We start from the raw sequence: 17,627 nt of genomic DNA on the forward strand, positions 1-17,627 counted from the left end.
GACTTCCCTGGTGGCGCAGTGGTTAAGAATCCATCTGCCAATGCAGGGGACACGGGTTCGATCCCTGGTCCGGGAAGATCCCACATGCTGCAGAGCAACTAAGCCCGTGCACCACAACTACTGAGCCTGTGCTCTAGAGCCCACGAGCCACAACTACTGAGCCCACGTGCCACAGTTACTGGAGCCCGCTCCGCAACAACAGAAGTCACCAAAATGACAAGTCCACGCAACATAGTGAAGAGTAGCCCCTGCTCACCACAACTAGAGAAAGCCACACACAGCAATGAAGACCCAACGCAGCCAAAAATTAATTAATTAATTTAAAAAAAAGAACCAGTACAGGATCTACATAAAGATACTGTTAACTGACTGTTGGATCTTTTGAAATCATCCTTTACTTCTCTCATCTTTTCTCTCATATTCTACTTTTTGGGATATTTATGAGATCTACCTTCTAACCCTTCCAGTGAAACTTTTATTTTGCCAATCATATTTTCATTCCCAAGACTTCCTCATATTTCTGATCATTCTTTTTATCACATCCTTGCTCTTGTTTTAGGTAGGTAATATCTTCTCAAGTTTCTGAAAGCACTAGAGATTGTTGGGTTTTTGGGGTTTTTTCGGTACGCGGGCCTCTCACTGCTGTGGTCTCTCCCGTTGCGGAACACAGGCTCCGGACGCGCAGGCTCACTGGCCCTGGCTCACGGGCCCAGCCGCTCCGCGGCATGTGGGATCTTCCCGGACCGGGGCACGAACCCGTGTCCCCTGCATCGGCAGGCGGACTCTCAACCACTGCGCCACCAGGGAAGCCCTGTTGGGCTTTTAAAAAATAAATTGACTTCTGTTCCCTAAATTATTTCTCTGTCGGCCTTGTGGGATCCTCATCATTACCAGGCATATACTGATGAGCATACACATTGTATTGCTACTCCAGGTCACGCTCCTGAACTCCAGATATTCATCTTTAATTGCCTAATGAAAAACTCTACCTTGACATCCTAAAGGCACCTCAGACTGAACTCATATTTTCCTCCAAATAAATGCTTTTTCTTTCATCTCACTACATGGCACTACCATCCACCGTTACCTGAATGAGAAACCTAGGAGTAATTCTTGACTGGCCCTATTTTTCCTCACCTATATCCAATACATTAATTCCTGGTGATTCTATCTCTTTAATATCACTCAATGGTATCCTAATGTTTCCTGCTTTGTTGAGCACACATAGGTGGTGTTAACTCCTGGCATCTCTCCATGCCATTTAAGCACTCTGTCTCAGGGAAGGTGGACTGACCCCTGATTTATCTGGGTGCGTTAGGTCTGAGCCACTCTTCATCCTCTTGGCCGCTAGTTACAGGGGACAGACATTCTAATCTTCCAGGTATAGCATTCTCCAGAGGTGTCACGGGTTGGGTTCACTGGGAAGCAGGTTCTGAGATAGATATTAGTGTGCAGGAGGTAGTGCTTCTGGAATCAATATTTGGGGAAGGAAAGGGAAGGGAAGAAAAAAACAGGAAGGTGAAAAACAGGATAGGATGGGAAGAACAGGAACAGGAAGGGAAGAGAAAGGAGCAAGATTGGGCAAAGGGAGAAGTTTAGCTGAGACTCAGTCTCAATAGAGGCCTCAGCTGACCTTGGGGGAGCTCCAAAGCCCGGATGACCTTCCAGAGTTGTCTCAGATTGGGGGTGGGGGACCAAAGCTTTGTATTGCTCCCTGATCAGTCATTGGATGCCGGCCACCCCAAGGAGACGTAACTGGGCTAGTGGGTTTTTTTAGCCAAGGCCCTCCCTAAAAACAGCTGCTAGCTGAGGGCAGAAGCAGCCCTCCAGGCAGCCAGAGGAATAAGTCCTTTATTTCTGAAGAGGGATCCAGGTGGCACACCTCAACATTCACCTCAGAGAAGCTTGCCCTCATCTGGGGGTTTACTTAGCATCTCATCTGGCTCTCGCACTAAGCTAAGACCTCTATGGTAGTTTTTTTCAGCAATAAATGGCAGGTTTTGGAGTCCATCTGCCTATATATATTTTTTTTTCAATAAATTTATTTATTTATTTTTGGCTGCGTGGGGTCTTCGTTGCTGCACGTGGGCTTTCTCTAGTTACTGTGAGCAGGGGCTACTCTTGGTTGCAGTGCGCGAGCTTCTTATTGAGGTGGCTTCTCTTGTTGTGGAGCACGGGCTCTAGGCACACAGGTTTCAGTAGTTGTGGCACACGGGCTCAGTAGTTGTGGCTCACAGGCTCTAGAGCACAGGCTCAGTAGCTGTGGTGCACGGGCTTAGTCGCTCCGCGGTATGTGGGATCTTCCTGGACCAGGGTTCAAACCCGTGTCACCTGCATTGGCAGGTAGATTCTTAACCACTGAGCCACCAGGGGAGTCTCTATCTGCCTATCTTTTCTTTTATTGCTTCATTTTCTCAGAGACCTAGGCTGAAACAAGGGATGCTACTTAAACCTCAGTATTCTTCCTGCTACTCGCTGGGATAAGGCCAGTCTCAACGCCTTCCTAGACTACAGTTGTTTGCCATCTGGCCATCCTACCTCGATTGTTACCCCTCTCCAATTCTTTCTCCACACTTTAGCCAAAGGGAAATTCCAAAAGCACAAATCTGATCAGCTCACCCCTGCTTTCCCTTTGCCTTCAGAGATAAAGTCTAACCTTTTTAATGAGGCTGAGAAGGCCAACAAGATTTAATTTGAGCTCCCTTGTCTGGTTTGATTCTCTTAACACTCCCTTATCCCTCAGCTCTGTATTTGATGCACCAGCAAGAGAAAAGTACTTGCAGTCTCCACCAGTAACCCAATGGTTTCTTGACTCTGTGCTTTTTAAATATTTCCTCAGATTAAAATGTATTGAACTGCTTCCTTGTCCATCTCTCTCATTTGAATATGAGCATCTTAGGAACAGAGACATTTCCTTGTTCTTACACTAGGCACTCAATAAATATTAAATGAAAGCGTGAATATATCTGGAAAGGATTTATGGCCTGTTACATGCTTATTTATTAGCAAGGGCCACTGCACATGGAAAAATGTTCAACCTCGCTATTAAAAAGGTGCTCTGAAACAAGGAGATACAATTTTTCACTTAGAAATTGGCAGAGCTACTAACAATAATATTTGAGGCTAGCAAGGGGATGGTGAAATGAGCACCCTGATACACTGCGAATATCCAAAAAGCATTCTGGCAATATATGACAAGTCTTAAGATGCTTAAGCCATGTACCCTAATAATTGCACATCTAGAAATCTATGCTGTATAACCAGAAAGAGAAGTAAAATTTATGTGCAAAGGTATTCATCACTGTATGTTTTTCTATTATACTTGCACTCTTAAATTGTCCATCTATTCTAAATTGGGTCTGTTACAATTTAAAGATCAGCAAAACGTTAGTAAAATGCTGACAAGGTTAGAGTTGGGAGCCAGCCTACAGGACAGCCTAATGATTCTTGCCTCCTGGTATTCACACGCTGTGTGGTTCCCTCTCACATTGTTCCAGAAGTAGTGTCATCACTTCTGCCGTGCAACTTTCATGATAAGGTTATAAAAGACTCTACAGCATCCAAGTTAGCCTTTCTCTCAGATCACATGCTCTTGGGGAAGGCCAGCTGCCATGTCTCTCTCCATGGGGAGACACATGTGGCAAGACGTTGAGGCCTCTTTTTTTTTTTTTTGGCTGCACTGTGTAGTTTGTGGGATCTTAGTTCCCTGACGAGGGATTGAACCCGGGCCCCCTGCAGTGGAGTCCTAACCACTGGACCGCCAGGGAAGTCCCCATTGTGGCCTCTTGATAAAACCACATGAGTAAACTTGGAAGCAGACCCCCCAGCCTAAGTCAAGCCTTCAGGTGACTGCAGCCCCAGCTGCCACTTGACTGCAAGCTTATGAGAGACCCTGAGCCAGAACCACATGGTTAAGCTCCGCCTGGATTCTTGGTCTAGAGAAGCTATGAGATAACAAATGTGTATGGCTTTAAGCTGCTGAATTTTTTTTTTTTTTTTTTTGCGGTACGCAGGCCTCTCACTGTTGTGGCCTCTCCTGTTACAGAGCACAGGCTCCGGACGCGCAGGCTCAGCGGCCATGGCTCACAGGCCCAGCCGCTCCGCGGCATGTGGGATCCTCCCGGACCGGGGCACGAACCCGTGTCCCCTGCATCTGCAGGCGGACTCTTAACCACTGCGCCACCAGGGAAGCCCTAAGCTGCTGAATTTTGAGTAGGATGATCAACTGTCCAGGTCCCACCAGGACTGAGGGGTTTCCTGGGATATGGGACTTTCAGGGCTAAAACCAGGGAGGTCCTGGGCAAACTGGGACAGTTGGTTACACTAGGATTTTTAAATACAACTTTATTCAGATATAATTCACATACCATAAGTCGCCTGTTGAAAGTTCATGGTTTTAGTATATTTGGAGTTGTACAACCATCACCGTAATCCAATGTTAGAACCTTATAAAGAAATCCTGAAAAAAAAAAGAAAAAAAAAGAAATCCTGTACTCTTTAGCTATTATCCCCCAGTCTCCCAACTCCCCCCAGACCTAGGCAAACCACTAATCTACTTTCTGCTTGTAGACATCCTAGTTTTGAATAATTTATTATACAGCAGTAGATAATTACTATAGGGTTATGGATAATGGGATAAAGGATGCTTGCTTTTGCATTAGTCCCTTACCTTACACTTTACTGAATTTTGCAAATTTTTTACAATAAGCATATTTTCACTTAATATAAGAGAAAAAGTAGTAGTATTCTGATTTACTGAAAATATGATGTATGATTTCATGGAACTGCTGTTTGGGCCCACCCAGTACCCTTCTACTCCTTGTTCTTCTAGTAACAACACTACCCCTCTTCCTTAAAGAAGAGCCTTTCTCCAATTCCAGGTTGTTCTGATTTGGTTGCCAAAGGACAAGGTGGATACTTGACTCAGGCCAGAATAATCAGATTCTCTCTTGAATCTTGAGTAGAGGCACAGGGGGAAAGAAGGTATTTAAAACTAGTCATCAGGAGGCAGAATCCTAGAGAATTTGTCGGGGAACTTCTGTTTCTGAAATCTCTGTAACCTTTCTGGTTCCTCTTCTTTCCTCTTGGGTATTCAGTAATTCCTTTGATTCTGTAAGTTACTCCTGTATGACTCTAAGTCTCTTTTTTATTTAAGCTAGTTTCTGTTGCTTGCAACAAAAGAACTCTAACTGATCCAAATAATAGAGAAAATATTTCTGTTGTGCTGGGGTGGGGGCGGGGGGAGGGTGGCGGTTATCCCCTCACCCCCCAAAAAATATCCATAAATCTATCATTCCAACAGAAAAGTTTTTAATTTTTTCATATTACCCATTGGTTCATTTTCACATAGTTAGAATCATGGTGTACCTATCATCTTATATTTTTCTACCTAATGCTGTACCTGCAAAAACTTTTAGTGTTTCTACAAAGTCTATTCATCATTTTAAATGTATGTTATCATCTTGTACTGGTATATAATAATTTATTAAATCTTGATCCACTGGTTGGATATTTGGGTTGATTTTAGCTAGCAGACATATATTTAAAATGAACATTTTCACAGCAAGCTTTGTGCTTCTGTTGGATTATTTCTTTCCTTAGGATAAATTTACAAAATTGAAAAATGGATCTGCTATGGTGTTATCCTTGTTCCTTTCATGCATTTGATGTGTTGCTTTGTAAAGTGAAAGGTGCTTTTGTACTACAAGTAATTTTCTATTTTGAATGTTTAGATTTCCATTTATAAGATATTCTTAGATTGGGCAAATTCAGATAAATAGAATTTACTTAGTTCAAAGTCTACATTATGACAGTTATACAAGTATTCATGTGATTGTAACTATTTAAATACACCTTTTATTGAATATAACATACATAAATAAAAATGGCACAGATCATAAGGGTAGAATCTCAATGAATTTTCACAAAGTGAACACACCCATATATAACCAGTACGAATATCAAAAAGCGCTACTGGCACTCTAGAAGCCCCCTTATGCACCCACCCAATTATAACCTTCTGTCACATAACCACAATCCTGATGTCTATTACCATAATTTAATCTCTTCTGTTTTTGAACTTTAAATAAATGCAGCCTTTTGGCTATGGTTTCCTTCATTCAACATTATGTTTATAAGCTTCATCCACGTGTAGCAGTAGTTCATTCATTCTCATTCTGTGTAGTATTGCATTGTGCAGATACACATCATTTATCTACTGTTGAATGGATACCTGGGTTGTTTGCAAATTTTGATTCCTACAAATAGGACTAATATTGTTGGGTCATGGGTTATGCACATATTCAGCTTTCTTAGAAACTGCCGAATAGCTTCCCAAAGTGGTACCAATTTATATTCTCACCAGCTGTGTAGGAGAGTTCCAGCTGCTTCACATCTTCTGGTTTTGTGCTTTTTCACATGTTTGTTGGGCACTTGGATATTCTCTTTTTTGAAGTACCTGTTCAAATCTTTGACCAATTTGGGGGGGGGTCAACTTTATTGAGATATGATTTTCATACAGTGAAATTCACCAATTTTAAGAGTACAAGTCTATGAATTTTACAATGTATTCTATAATGTAATCATCATCATACTCATGATATAGTTCCCTTTTGTCCTTTGAAGTCAATTTCCTTCCCCACCCCATGACTAGCAACACTGACATGTGTCCTGTCACTATACCTTTGTCTTTACTATAATTTCATATAAATGGAATCATACAGAAAGGAATCTTTTGTGTCTGGCTTCTTTCAATGAGAATAATGTTTTTGAAATTCTATCCATGACATTTTATGTATCAGTAGTTCATCAGGGTTTTTTTTTAAGTGCTAAATAGTATTCCATTGTATAGATATGCCACAGTTTGTTTATCCATTCACCTGCTGATGGGACGTTTTGTTGTTTCCAGATTTGGGCCATTATGAATAAAGTTGTGATGAACATTCAAGTACATATGTTTGTGAATACACGTTTTCATTTCTCTTAGGTAGATATATCGGAATGCGACTGCTGGGTCCTACGGTAAATATATGTTTAACTTTATAAAAAAATTATCCAATTTTTCCAAAATGTCCATATCATTTACATTCCTACCAGAAGTATATCAGTGTTACAGTTGCTCCACGTCTTTGTCAACACTTGGTACTGTCAGTGTTGTTAATGTTAACCCTTCTAGTGGGTGTGTACTGGTATCTCATTGTGGTTTTAATTCCATTTCCTCGATGACTCATGATGTTGAGCATCTTTGCACGTGCTTATTGCCGTTCATAAAATATTTATTCAAATCTTTTGCCCATGTCATAAACTGAGTTCTTCTACTTTAATTATGAGTTCTTACTGAACTGTAAGCATTCTTTTGTATTCTTGATACAAGTCCTTTATCAGGTATATTTAATAAATATTGTCTTCCAGTATGTGGTTTGAATTTTCATTTTCATAACAGTGACTGTACTTTTCTATAAGTTTGAACTTATTTCAAAATAAAAGACTACCAAAAAGAGAAGAAATTACTAGTTTGCTAAGAGTTTTAAATCATGAATGGATATTGAATTTTATGAAATTCCTTTTCCGTATCTATAACGATGATCATATACATTTTATTTTATTTATTTTTATTTATTATTTTAGATTTTATTTATTTATTTATTTATTTATTTATTTATTTTTGGCTGCGTTGGGTCTTTGTTGCTGTGTGGGCTTTCTCTAGTTGCAGCGAGCAGGGGCTACTCTCTTTGTTGAGGTGCGCGGGCTTCTCACTGCAGTGGCTTCTCTAGTTGTGGAGCGTGGGCTCTAGGCATGCAGGCCTCAATAGTTGCAGCACACGGGCTCAGTAGTTGTGGTTTGTAAGCTCTAGAACGCAGGCTCAGTAGTGGTGGTGCATGGGCTTAGTTGCTCCACAGCACGTGGGATCTTCCCTGACCAAGGATCGAACCCGTGTATCCTGCATTGGCAGGCAGATTCTTAACCACTGCACCACCAGCGGAGTCCCTACATTTTATTTTATTAATTTGGTAAATAATAAGACTATCAATGTTAAACCAACCTTGAATGCTTGAAAGAAACACACATTTTATATATTATATATTACTGGATTTGTTTTGCTCATATTTAATTTAGAATTTTTTTCATCTCTGATAAGAGAGAGACTGGTCTACAGTTTTCTTTTCTTATAATGACCTTAGGTTTGGGGATCAACATTTTATTGGCCTCATAAAATGAACTGGTATTTTTGTATTCTCTGAAAGAGTCTGTGCACTGTTGTTCTCCTTTCTTCCTTAGATATTTGGAAGAATTTAATGGTGAAGTCATAAGAATCTGGAGATTGAGTGTGTGAAGATTTTTAATCACTATTCAGTTTCTTTAGTAGATATAGAACTATTCAGGTGTTCTTTCTTTCTTGTTTTTTATTTTTTTGGTGTCACTTTTTGTATGTTGGGTTGTCTAGAAATTTCCCATTTCATCTAAATTTTCAAACTTACTGACTTTAAGTTGTCTAAAATAGTTTTACTTCAGGTTTGTGGTATCTGTAGGATCCACAGTGATGTCCCCCTTTTCAAGCCTGATAGAGAATATGTATCCTATTTGGGTTTTTTTCTGTCTGCTTTGTATGTGTAACCAGTCTTGCTGGGGATTGGTCAGTTTTACTATTTCTTTTCATTGACTCTTCTCTACTGTACATTTATTTTCATTAATTTTTTTCTCTTCACTTTACTATTCCTTTCTTTATACTTTTACTATTCCTTTCTTTATACTTTCTTCAGGTTTAGCTGTTCTTTTCTAGGTTTTTGAGATGGATACTTAGGTAATTCTTGTTTAACACTATAAATTTCAGCCTTTAAAATTATAAATTTCTCACTAAAGACAGTTTTAGCTACATCTTAAAATTTTTGATGTCATATTTTCATAATGATTTGGTTCAAAATATTTTCTAATTTCTACTGTGATTTTTTTTCTTTGACTGATGAATTACTTAGAAATACATTGCTTAGGTTGTATGTGTTGGGGAATTTTGCAGTTCTTGGGTGCAATATTCCATATGTATCCATCATGTCAATTTTGTAAGTCATGTTGTTTAAATGTTTTGTCTCCTGTTCTATCAGTTCCTGAGAGACGAGTTAAAAGCTCCTACTGTGATTGTAGATTTGTCTATTTCTCCTTGAAATTTTGGCAATTTTTTTTTTTTGCTTTATGTATTTTGTACTATATTGCTAGTTGTGTGCAAAATTAGAATTGTTTTATCTTCCAGATGGGTTAATATTTTTATTATTGTTAAATATCACACTTTGTTTCTAATAAAGCTTCTATCTTTAAAGTCTACTTTATATGTTATTTATAGCTATACAAGCTTTCTTTGGGCTAGTGTTTGCATAAAATGTCTTTCTATTCTTTTACTTTTAACTATTCTGTGTCATAATTTTAGATTATTAATCTTGTATCTTTTGTACAAAGCACATATATTTTTAAAACCAGTATGAAAATCTTTGTTCTTTTTTTTTTTTTTTTTTTTTTTTTTTTGCAGTACACGAGCCTCTCACTGTTGTGGCCTCTCCCGTTGTGCAGCACAGGCTCCGGACGCACAGGCTTAGTGGCCATGGCTCACGGGCCCAGCTGCTCCATGGCATGTGGGATCTTCCTGGACTGGGGCACGAACCCATATCCCCAGCATCGGCAGGCGGATTCTCAACCACTGCGCCACCAGGGAAGCCCAATCTTTGTTCCTTAATAGAATATTGTGCCATTTATATTTATGGTAATTAATGACATATTGGGGTTAATAGCTAACATCTTACTATTTTGGTTTCTATTTATTCCACCTGTTACTTGCTCCTTCTTATCATTTTTCTTGCCTTCCTTTGGCTTAATTGAGTGTTTTCTTTATTATTATTCTGTATTCTCCCTTTTACTATTTATATAATATATTGTTTATACATACTTTTATTATTCTTAATAGTAACCCTAGAGTTTACAACATGTACCCTTGACTTGTTTAAGCTTAGTATAAGTTAATACTTTTACTACTGTTTTTATTTTGTTTTTTGCGGTACATGGGCCTCTCACTGTTGTGGCCTCTCCCATTGCGGAGCAAGGCTCTGGACGCACAGGCTCCGCGGCCATGGCTCACGAGCCCAGCTGCTCCGTGGCATGTGGGATCTTCCCGGACCGGGGCACGAACCTGTGTCCCCTGCATCGGCAGGCAGACTCTCAACCACTGCACCACCAGGGAAGCCCTACTACTGTTTTAAAAATAAATTTATTTATTTATTTTTGGCTGTGTTGGGTCTTCGTTGCTGCATGCGGGCTTTCTCTAGTTGCAGCAAGCAGGAGCTACTCTCTGTTGTGGTGCATGGGCTTCTCATTGTGGTGGCTTCTCTTGTTGAGGAGCATGGGCTCTAGGCACATGGGCTTCAGTAGTTGTGGCTCATGGGCTCTAGAGCGCAGGCTCAGTAGTTGTGGCGCAGGGGCTTAGTTGCTCCGCGGCATGTGGGATCTTCCTGGACCAGAGCTCAAACCTGTGTCCCATGCAGTGGCAGGCGGATTCTTAACCATTGCGCTACCGGGGAAGTCCATACTTTTACTGCTTCTGAGACACCATATCCTTGCTGGCATCCCCTTGGAGGTCTAAACCATTCTGATCTGTTATTTGGAAGTGGACATGGGTCTTCACCATTTATGGAAACTGACTCTTGTCTGGTTCTCTCCTCCTTCTGGGCTCAGGAGATCCAAATTCTCCTGAAGTCAAGCCATTCCCATTTTCTTAGAACCCTTCTCCTTCCAGATAACTGAGTCTTCTGTCTCCCAAATCACTACATTTAGAAAATCACCACATTTTAACCTTCCCTCTAGAGAAGAGAAGGGAAAAGGACTTCTTGTCTTTCCATGGCAAGCCCAGAGACAAGAAAACAAGATGTGATTTCTTAATCAACTGCCACACCTATTAATATTATTTCGATTTTGTGGCCTTGACTTAGCATGTAACCATAATCAATCACACGATTTCCATGGGAAATCAATTCCAAGTTATAAACACTTTTCTTTTAGGGAACTTTGAGAACCCAATATATTCATTGGATATATTCTCTTTGTAACAGCATTTTTCTTGCTTCTCTTTAAGGAAAGGAAAAATTGCAGAGAGCAATGATAAGATACATCATTAATATAAAAATACTCTGGTCACTGCTTTAAGGCTTTGCTTCAACATTAATGCCCACAAATGAGGTGAACATGAGGGAATATATTATCTCTTACCAAACGGCAAGATATTTTCTTCGCCAGGACACAAATGACATAGAGATAGAGGTGGTAATAATTTTAAAGATATAACCTCCCTGAGGTACACTGTAGAGTTAAGAATACCATCATAAATACAGATGTAGGTAAGGTTTAATTTAAGGAACTGTATTTTGGGTATTGTAGCGCTTAGGCCAAAGAACCATGAGATAGTGGCCTGGTTTAATAAAACATCACAAAGGTCCATTAGGAAAACTCACCAGGGACAAAATGGGGGTAGTTTTGAAATAGACCATAGGAGCTGCTGCTTCTGCTAAAAGTAACCACACTGATTCCTAAATTTATCTCATTCTGTGATAACCGACTTTTCATTCTGAGGAGAGACAATGCAGTCCAGACCTCTTACCATTTCCTATGCTCATCAGCTTTCCTCCTGGGCCTAGTATAGACTCACTTTCACTCTGAGGTGTTAGGTGAGGTGGTTGCCTCAAATACAAGCACTTTTTACAAGATAGACTAAGGGTAAATTGAACTCAAAGTAAATTTTTTTTTCTCCAAAATCCTTCCCTGATTCCATAGGTGGAAAACCTTTTGTTTTTTAGTTTCATTGGACCACCATTCCCATGTCTAGTCTAATAAATACTGGAATGAAGGCAGAATGATAACAAGGTACATTTGTGTGTGATTATGCAACATATCATGAGAGGAAATATTTTTCAAAGTAATTTGTAGGGGCTTCCCTGGTGGTGCAGTGGTTAGGAGTCTGCCTGCCAATGCAGGGGACACAGGTTCAAGCCCTGGTCCAGGAAGATCCCACATGTCCCGGAGCAACTAAGCCCGTGAGCCACAACTACTGAGCCTGCCCTCTAGAGTCTGCGAGCCACAACTACTGAGTCTGCGAGCCACAACTACTGAGCCTGCGAGCCACAACTACTGAAGCCCATGCACCTAGAGCCCGTGCTCTGCAACAAGAGAAGCCACCGCAGTGAGAAGCCCACACACCGCAATGAAGAGTAGTCCCCACTCGCTGCAACTAGAGAAAACCTGCGTAGCAATGAAGACCGAATGCAGCCAAAAATAAATAAATTTATATAAAAAAATAAATAATTTGTAAGTTTGGCCTAGGAGTGTCTGAAAACTGGAAATAACTATAAAACAATTCAATAGTCATAAAATGAGTTTTTAAAACCTGCTTTTCCCCATAAGAGATTATCCACATTTAATCATTCAAGAGCTGATTATCCAGAATGTGTAATATACAAATCCATTATTTCTTCTTTTCCCTTCTGCTGCCCGATTTTTGGTCATTTCACAGCTCATTAGTATTCTGTCTCTTGGAAAATAAAGGCAAATGTAGCACAAACTAGTATTTTCAACTTTCTATGTAAAGGTTTTGTAGGAAGGGTTATGGTTTATATATCACTTTTCTTTAATAAGTATCTGGTTAGGCTCTACTGGGCACTGGTGAAGGATTAAAGACATTTAAGACATTGTCCCTGCTCTTAAGGCTCTTACAATTGGAGAAACAAGGTTTACGTGTAAAGTCAAATATTAATGCAAGACAATATATATTTAAACAACAGTATGAAAGAATCTGGTCATAAATACATAGTGTACAAGAGAGATTTATAGATCTATCATGGTTTTGAAAAGGGAGAGCAATAGTTTGAACTGACAGGATGGTCACAGAAATTCTCAGTAAGGTAGTGAGACTTGAGCTAGGTATCAAAGAATGGATGGAATTTTAGCATGGGCAAAAGAAAATTCTGCACAAAGTAAAAAACACAAGAAATCCCAGAATTCCAGGGTTCAAGGACCACAGATACTTTTAAATGGAATATTCTAAGCATACACAGTATAGAAAATAATATAACAACTTCGTCTTTCCCGCCCAGCTTTGTCACATATTTACTTTTTGCCATATTTGCTTTAGATCCACGTCTTTGTTTTTAAATACAGATTTGGCTAAAGGCTTCTACATACTCTATCATTATCCTGCTTTCTCAGCAGAGGTAACAACTATCCTGAATTTGGTAATTTGTCATAACCACGAATATTTTAAAATGTTATTACAAACGGAAATATGCAGTGTTGTTTGATGTGTTTAAAGTTATGTAAACAGTAGCATACTTTATGTATCTTCTGCCACTTGGATTTAGTCACTCAATATTCTATTAGTTGAGATTTATGCGTATTCTAATTCTAGTTCTAGTTCATTTATTTTAAGTATAATATTGTATTCCACTGTGTGATCATACACCAATTTACTTATCCATTCTCAGGTTGATGAACATTTAGGTTGTTTCCAATTATTTTCCTGTTATAGACAATGCTTCAATGAACAGTCATTTACATGTCTCTTTATGCATTTGAGGGAGAGTTTCATTTATACATGTAGAAATGGAATTGTTAGATTGTAAGGGCATCTTTAGCTTTGAGAATGAAAAATTGCCTTCCAACGTGGTTGTACCAGTTTATTCTCCTCCCCACAGTATATGAGATTTCCCATTTCTTCCTTACCTTTGCAACTCTGATGACTACATCATAAGCATGGAACTGGAGAGTACCCCGGAGTCAGTTCTTGCTATAAACTAGCACTCTGTGTCGGTGACGCTCAGCTTTGGATCACACCATGAACCTGCCCAGCCCCAGCTAAGACAGGATATCAAACCTCTGGGAGAGAACTGGAGAAGAGCAAAGAAAGGACTGGTTGAGTGGCTGAGGACTGGGAGAACATTTTATTCATTTTTGCAACCCCAATATCTAATATAACCTGAAACTCAGTAATCAAAGCTCAGTAGATGTTCAACTGACTGAAACTAATTATAAACCCTGATCTGTTTCTGATTTTCACTCCTCTAAGCTTCAATTTCCCCATCTGTAAACTAAGGACGATAATAAATGAAGGAGTCTTTCCAAAGATAAAATGAGACATAAATATGAAAATATTTATAAATGCTAAAAAGTAATGCAAATTAAGTTATAAAAGATTTGAAAGCTGCTTCTGTGTCGTGACTTCTTACATATAACCAGATAATATTTTAGCAGTTCGAAAGTATTGGCAAATTTCTCATTGGCATTCTTCTTTTAACCTTAATTAATCCTGGGATCCCACCTACCTCAGACTCTGCTCAGGATCACATATAAAGATACATTGCAATCTTAAAAAGGTGTTCCAATCCTTACTTGCAGCTGTCAAAGAGCACCTATGAGGAACCCATTCATGGTTACAGAGCCACGCTTGAGTTTCATTCTATTCTCTCTAGTCCTAAAACACAAACTCTTTCTCTAGGACCCAGTTTATTGGGCTCTTGGTTATTTTCTCCCTTCTCTCTTTCTTCCAACACCTGAAAGGTTGATTTAGCTCCTTTCTGGCTAAATTATTCCCTTTGTCTTCCTCCTTCCCCACCATCACATCTCCACTGTCCTTTCCTTAAATTCCACGTCACAAATATATCACGCAAAGACAGGCTGGAAAACACTGCCTGGGGAAGAATGGTTACATATTCATACCTTAATAAATTATCCCACAGCATAAATTCTTGTTATGGAAGGTACATTATTTTCACTTTAAATGTTTAAAAAACAAGGCCCAGAAACATTTTCTATTCCTTTTAAGTGGCCTTCATTAAAAAAAAAAAAAGATTGCTCACCATTGCTCTACACTCTCAGACTCTCACTTAGAGATCTCATTATGCTACCGTCTTTATTTGTATGACTTAAATTTACACGTGATGATCTAATTTCCTCTTGCACTTTCTAAATCTGTCACTATCTTTGCAATGGCTTCTCCTTAATGCCCTTTCATCTTCTCAAACATAATATGCCTAAAAGTGAGCTCACATTCATTCCAAATTTAGCTTCCCCCCGAGACTTCCATATTTCCATCATTGGCATTTTAAGAAGCATGTTTCTTGGCCAAGTGTGGTATATCAGAAGAAGAGAATGGGGCCCGAGAGACAAATTAAGAGGCTTGTACCTCGTAGCAAAAACCAGACTGCACTCAGATTTGCAGACATGGTGTTTTGGATTTATTTGGAAGCACCAAAGAGGGCTCTCTTTAGATCAGAAGTAAGCCCTAAATATTGGCATCAGCAGTGCAAGAGTGTTATACTTTCAGGTATTGAAAGTTCATACAAACATTTTCAGATATTGATGCCCACTTAATGGTATTGATGTTGAGACAGAGAGAGAATGCCTGTACAGCTCCACACTTATGCTTGAAAAGGACTATTCACAAATTTCATGTAAGAGCTTAGCCATTTGTAAATGAAATACAAAGCAGCAGGGAAATTTTCATGAGTTTCCTTCCTTTTATTCCTTTTACAATGAGAACAATTATTCCATCAACACGTTTAAACTATTTCTGATGGCATCGGTACTCAGCTGGGAAAGTTTATACTACCAGATGAGTCCTAATTTAAACATAATTTTTAAAAAAAGTATCTTAAGTAACCCAGATGATCAGATTCCAGACTGAAGCTTTGGCTCTAATGCTGAGAAGAGGCCCTGATCCAGTTGGGTTTTGCCATGAGCTCAGACCCAGCATGACCTATTTCCTGGGGCAGAGATCTGGGTCAGTTTAAGAAATGAGTCACCTTCACATCTGCCTTGAGCTATGAGCAGAGGGTAAGGAATAACGAAAAACTCCTGGCACATGTTTTTTCAATTACTTAACTGGGCTTTTATTTCTGTTGTTATTTTTGTTTTTGTTTTGTCTGTTTTGATCAAGAAAAATTCCAGTCCAGGTTTAAACCAAATTCACGGATTTTTTTCTCCAAAGAGATGAACTTTTTAGATCTATGAGCAGATTGCTTTCCTAGAGGTTTTGTCGAGGGCAGGGGCTGGACTCCTCCTAAGGGAGTAATAGCAACTAGAATAAAGCTTCTAAAGAACAGGCCAGTAGGATAACACTCTGGGCAGTAATCTACCCTGGAAACACAGTGTATGTAACTGCATTTGTTCTGGGTCAACTCGATCCAATCTGGCCCAACCGTGGCCTCACTCTGTATTTGGGAACTAGAGGACAGGGCAATACCCTTTAACTGAGGGCACCTAAGGGGAATTTTAGGCTAGATGTTATATGAAAGGGAACCAGGGAAACACTGTGCACTGACTTATCAGGGGATAAAAGGTGAATATAACTAGGATTTTTATCGGTAGATTATCTCAGCATCTCTTGATCTCTCACCCAGACTGTATTCAGCCTGCCCTTCTTCACAATCCTTTAGTATTTTGTCTATGTTTCACAGAGCCTACACCCATCAAGGATTAGTTGGGTCTAAAAAGATATCAATTCCCTACAGTGCAGGCCCAAGAGCACCCCCTTGAAATTCTGGCTTCTCAAGAAGATAGGAGGTTCTTGTCTACAGAGACAAGGTTCTTGTCTAACTTGTTTGTCTTTGCAAGATCTCACCTGATAGCAACACGGGGTAGGTGTACTCTATGCCCTGTTTTGTTGGTGTGTTTTATCTGCTTGGTGATGAGAAGATGCTATTTGATCTGATAAACTGTTAGCAGGAATTTTACAGTAGGATCTATGAGACCAGGTTCTTGTCCCTGGCACTTTATGGCAATGGGGGTTCAAGAACACCTCTGATGATCTGATTCAGAGGGGGGGAGCAAATACGTTTTTTGGAGATGTTACTTGATGGAGACCCAGGGGCCAGTTGTAGTTGAGGATTATATAATTATAGATTATAATCTGATCCCCCGGAGTTGGGCAGCACAGTGGCCCTGAGTTTGTTGCCAACTATAAAAAGCTGAATCAAAGTTTGGGCTACGATATAGTGTTGAGATAATAGGTAGTTATAGTCTTCCTGTAGTCAATACTGACCAGACTGCATGTGGAATACTGAGCTCAATGCTTAGTGCCAGAGTTTAGGAAGATATTAATACATTACATGTGTCCATATGAGGGGGGTCCAGATGAAATGTATGAAGATCATGATGTATGAGAAAGGCTGAAGGGGATCTGGGAGGATATAACTAAGAGGACACACACTAGCAGGAGAGGAACTATGAACATCAATAGTTAGGTCAGCACTGACCTCCGTGATGACAAAGCTAATGATACTTTTTTTTTTTTCGGTATGTGGGCCTCTCACTGTTTTGGCCTCTCCCGTTGTGGAGCACAGGCTCCGGACGTGCAGGCCCAACGGCCATGGCTCACGGGCCCAGCCGCTCCACGGCATGTGGGATCCTCCGGGACCGGGGCACGAACCCGTGTCCCCTGCATCGGCAGGCGGACTCTCAACCACTGCGCCACCATGGAAGCCCTAATGATACTTTTATATCTCCCTCCTCAGTCTCTCTTTGGCATTTAACACACTCGCTCATTCTCTTCTTAAAATTCCCTCCTTCTTTGCTTCACTGATATTAATTGTACTAATTCTGTAGAT

General features: G+C 39.9%; 1 protein-coding gene across 17 annotated transcripts in view; it reads right to left on the reverse strand.

The window, feature by feature from the left end:
• Nucleotides 1–17,627, reverse strand: part of TMEM178A (transmembrane protein 178A) — a 249,199-nt gene that overhangs the window by 225,229 nt on the left and 6,343 nt on the right. For 16 of the 17 annotated variants that reach the window (XR_012325735.1, XR_012325727.1, XR_012325738.1 and 13 more), the window contains exons 2-3: nt 13,747–13,910; nt 4,368–4,459 (exon numbers count right to left, since the gene is read on the reverse strand). The gene's annotated coding sequence lies outside the window, so the exon portion shown is untranslated. The remainder of the gene's footprint in view (nt 1–4,367; nt 4,460–13,746; nt 13,911–17,627) is intronic. The other variant, XR_012325740.1, reaches the window with a different exon arrangement.

Source organism: Tursiops truncatus, chromosome 14 (assembly GCF_011762595.2).
Source record: "Tursiops truncatus isolate mTurTru1 chromosome 14, mTurTru1.mat.Y, whole genome shotgun sequence".
Classification (NCBI taxonomy): domain Eukaryota; kingdom Metazoa; phylum Chordata; class Mammalia; order Artiodactyla; family Delphinidae; genus Tursiops; species Tursiops truncatus.